This window comes from Euphorbia lathyris, chromosome 2 (genome assembly GCF_963576675.1).
Source record: "Euphorbia lathyris chromosome 2, ddEupLath1.1, whole genome shotgun sequence".
NCBI lineage: Eukaryota > Viridiplantae > Streptophyta > Magnoliopsida > Malpighiales > Euphorbiaceae > Euphorbia > Euphorbia lathyris.
The window spans coordinates 127,396,503-127,401,167 of NC_088911.1; the positions used below are offsets into that span (position 1 = coordinate 127,396,503).

The 4,665-nt window shown below is 35.0% G+C and overlaps 1 non-coding gene across 1 annotated transcript; it reads left to right on the forward strand.

The window, feature by feature from the left end:
• Positions 1–3,440: 3,440 nt before the first annotated feature.
• Positions 3,441–3,547, forward strand: LOC136221131 (small nucleolar RNA R71). Its single transcript, XR_010684918.1, has one exon. It is a non-coding gene; the product is annotated as a small nucleolar RNA R71 (small nucleolar RNA).
• The last annotated feature ends 1,118 nt before the right edge of the window (positions 3,548–4,665 follow it).

Below are 4,665 nucleotides of genomic sequence, written 5' to 3' on the forward strand. Positions count from 1 at the left end.
TATTGTTTAATGTCAAAGAAAAATTTCTTCTTTTGTTGGAAAGTTAATCCTTCCGGAACAATGTTGGCTGCAAGATAATTTGCAATATCCGCATACCATGGTGACATGACACTTTTTATTTGATAGAGATATTCATCAGGGAAATCATCTCGTATACCGATAGTTTCACCTATAGGACCGTTTTCATCTTCGAGTCTTGATAGATGATCGGCGATAAGGTTTTCTACTCCCTTTTTGTCTTTAATTTCTATATCAAATTCTTGTAACAATAAAACTCATCTAATTAGACATGGTTTTGCATCTTTTTTAGCAAATAAATATCTTAAAGCTGAATGATCAGTATAAATAATAACTTTCGAACCTAACAAGTATGACCTAAACTTATCACATGCAAAAACTACAGCTAACATTTCCTTCTCGATTGTGGTGTAGTTTAATTGTGCACCGGACAGTGTGTGGCTTGCATAATAAATGACATGAAGTTTCTTATCCTTTCTTTGACCTAAAACACATCTGACGGCTAAGTCACTTGCATCACACATAATTTCAAAAGGTAAATCCCAATCGGGTTTAGCAATAATAGGTGCACTGACTAAAGCTGTTTTCAATGTTTCGAAAGCTTTAACGCAATCTTCATTAAAATCAAAGGTTGAATCTTTCATGAGTAAATTAGTAAGTGGTTTGGAAATTACATAGAAATTTTTAATAAATCTTCTGTAAAAACCTGCATATCTTACTCCCTTAACAGTAGTTGGAGGGGGTAATTTTTCTATTACTGAAGTTTTTGCTCTATCCACTTCTAATCCTTTTTCAGATATTTTATGACCTAAAACAATTCCCTCGTCAACCATGAAATGACATTTTTCCCAGTTTAATACTAAATTTGTTTCTTCACACCTAGACAAAACTTTATCCAAATTTTGTAGGCATGAATCAAAAGAATCTCCATAAACGGAAAAATCATCCATAAAAACTTCCATGATATCTTCAATGAAATCATTAAAAATTGCAGTCATACAACGTTGAAATGTTGCTGGTGCGTTACATAGACCAAAGGGCATTATCCTATATGCAAATGTTCCATAAGGATATGTGAAGGTTGTTTTGTCTTGGTCATCCGGGTAAATATATATTTGAAGGAATCCGGAGTAACCGTCTAGAAAACAATAAAAAGCATGACCAGCTATCCTTTCGATCATTTGATCAATGAAAGGAAGAGGAAAATGATCTTTCCTAGTTGCTTTATTAAGGTTCCTATAATCTATACAAACCCTCCAACCGGTGGTGGTTCGTGTAGGTATTAATTCACCTTCGTCATTCCTTACAATAGTGATACCTCCCTTTTTGGGTACACAATGGATTGGACTAACCCATTCACTATCCGAAATAAGATAAATGATTCCATTGTCTAGAAGTTTAGTAATCTCATTTTTGACTACTTCTTTTATATTCGGATTGAGGCGTCTTTGCATATCCGCTTTAGGTGGCTTATCTTCTTCTAAGTGAATTATGTGCATTACAATACTAGGATTAATTCCTTTTAAGTCCGAAATTTGCCATCCCATACTTCCTATTCTATTTCTAACAACATCCTTTAATTTTTCTTCTTGAACATGTGTTAGTTTGTTAGAGATAGTTATAGGTAGAGAATCGCCTTCGCCTAAGAAAGCATACCTCAAATGGTTTGGTATTCTTTAAGTTCTAATTTAGGTGGAACTATAATTGAAGGCGGAACTGGTCCATCTTCTCGAATCAAAGGCTCTGGGTCCTTATCTTCTAATTCTTCACTCATTATAGGTTCTATTATTTCTTCTTTTTGAACAACGTCATTTACACATTCTTCAAGTAAATCAAGTTTCATACAAGCGAAATCCTTCATAGGATATTTCATTGCTTGGTTCATGTCAAACTCAATCTTATCGTCTCATATTCTTAAAACTACTTTCCCTTCCGACACATCAACTAGAGCACGTCCCGTGTTCATAAACGGTCTACCAAAGATTAGCGGACAATTAACGTCATAAGCAAAATCTAATATAACGAAATCGGTAGGAAAAATAAATTTATCAACTTTAACTAAAACATCCTCGATAATACCATATGGTCTTTTAGTGGTTTGATCTGCTAATTGCAAAACCATATTGGTATGTTTGATATCTTTTTCTAAGCCTAACTTATTAAAAATTGATAATGGCATCAAGTTTATGCTAGCTCCTAAATCACAAAGACAACTTGGGAATTCAATATCTCCCAACTTACACGGAATAGTAAAACATCCGGGATCTTTGAGTTTAGTAGGCAAATTACTTGACATAATTGAACTACAATCTTCAGTTAGCGAAATGGATGAAATTCCTTCCCAACTGATTTTCTTTGAAATTAAATCTTTTAGGAATTTACCATAATTGGGAATTTGCGTAATCGCATCCATAAACGTCAAATTAATATGCAAATTTTTAAGTTTGTCTAAAAATGTTAAAAGTTGTTTGTCATAGTTCTTATTTCGGACTTTGTGTGGAAAAGGTGGTTTGGGTACAAAAGTTTTTGTACTTGAGTCAATTGGTGTATCTTTTTGGTTTAATATATCTTCTTTGGATTTTGGTAAATCAGTTCCTGGTAAAGTTGAATTTCTGGGCATTTTCGGACCTAAGTAATTTTTTCCTGAACGAAGAGTGATAGCCTTTACATGCTCTTTCGGATTTTCTTCCGTGTGGCTGGGAAGACTTCCCTCTTTGCGGGATGGAATTGATTTAGCGAGTTGTCCAATTTGAACCTCCAAATTATGGATGCTAGATGATTGGTTTTTAATAAGCTGATCGAATTTATTCTCGATCCGTTTAAAACCATCGTCGTGATTACTTATTTTTCCGCTCATAGCATCGATAAATTTGTCGATTTTAGAAGATAAAGTGCTAATCGTATCTCTTGATTGATTTTGATAATTGGTGGTACGATTTTGATTAGCATTATTATCATTATCTCTCCAATTAAAGTTAGGATGATTTCTCCATCCAGGATTATATGTATTGGAATAAGGGTTATTAGTTTGGTTTTGCCCTTGGACAAAATTTACCTGTTCAATTTCGCTCATCCCTTCATAATCTACATCTGTTTGGATTGACTTACCATTAGGATCACACGGTGCCATAAACCTATCAATTTTATGCGATAAGGCAGAAAATTGGGCTTGCAACATCGCAACTGGATCAAGATTCACTATACCTTTAACTGATGACGTAGTTGAGGATGATGGTTTCGCCACTGGTACGTGTCCACGTTCCGCGGGCCACATACTGCTGTTGATTGCCATTTCCTCCAAAAGTTCTCTTGCTTGGGCCGATGTTTTCTTCATGAATAACCCTCCAGACATAGCATCCAATGAACCTCTAATTGTAGGATTTAATCCATTATAAAATGTTTGCATTAAAAGTTCAGCGGGCAATTGGTGGTGTGGGCATAAACGTTGAAGTTCTTTAAAACGTTCCCAAGTCTCATAAAGAGTTTCATTATCATTTTGAGAAAAAGATGTTAACTCTTTTATAACTCTTGCGGTTTTTTCTAAAGGAAAATATTTTGATAAAAATGCTTGGGCTAATTGCTCCCAAGTTTCAAATGTTGCGGCTGGCATAGAAGTTAACCATTCTTTGGCTCGATCCTTCAAAGTAAAAGGAAAAATGCGAAGTTTGATTGCTTCCGCAGTCACATCTGTAACCTTAAAAGTGTCACAAATTTCTAAGAAATTTGTCAAATGGGTGTTAGGATTTTCGTTAGGTAACCCGTAAAATGTTACATTATTTTGTAACATATTAAGCAATGCTGGCTTAATTTCAAATTGGTTTGCATTTATTTGGGGTCTAACTATGTTGTTTGTTACACCGGCCACTCCTGGCCTAGCGTAATCCATGAGTGTAGCCATAATTTTTGGCTTAGTAACTCTAGTTTTTATTGGAGTCTTGCTTTTGTTTTTGTTTTTGTTTTTCTTGTCTTTCTTGTTCTTTTTAAGAGTCCTTTCAATTTCTGGGTCAATAGGGTCTGGTGGCGTGCCCGAACTTCGAGAACTGCGCATGAACTTGAAATTTTGCACGAACCGAAACTACCTTCGAAACAAAATTTGAAAAATAAATATGTTAGTAACTTAAAAAAAAGGGTAAATTCCAAAAAAAACCCTTGTGGTTTGATGTTGTTCCAAAAAAACCCTTGTGGTTTGTTATTACAAAAAAAAAGGACTGTGGTTTGCGCCGTTACCCGAAAAACGGAAATTGGCTTAACACTGTTAAAGTGCTGACGTGGCACATGGGTAAAACGGAAAAATAGAATTTTTTTTATTTTTTTCCCTCTTCTCTCTCCTCCTTCTTCTTCCTTCTCCCTCTTCTTCTTCTTCTTCTCCTCCTCCTCCTCCTTCTTCTTCTTCTCTCCTCTTCCTTCTTCTTCTTCTTCTTCTTCTTCTTCTTCTTCTTCTTTCTTCTTCTTCTCTCCTTTTCCTTCTTCTTCTTCTTCTTCTTTCTTCTTCTCTCCTCTTCCTTCTTCTTCTTCTTCTTTCTTCTTCTTCTTCCTTCTTCTCCCCTCCTTCATTCTTCTTCTTCTTCTTCATCCCTCTTCTTCTTCCTTCTTTTTTTTCTTTTTTTTAAGTTTCAGAAATTTCCAGATTTCTGACGGAAATCTGGA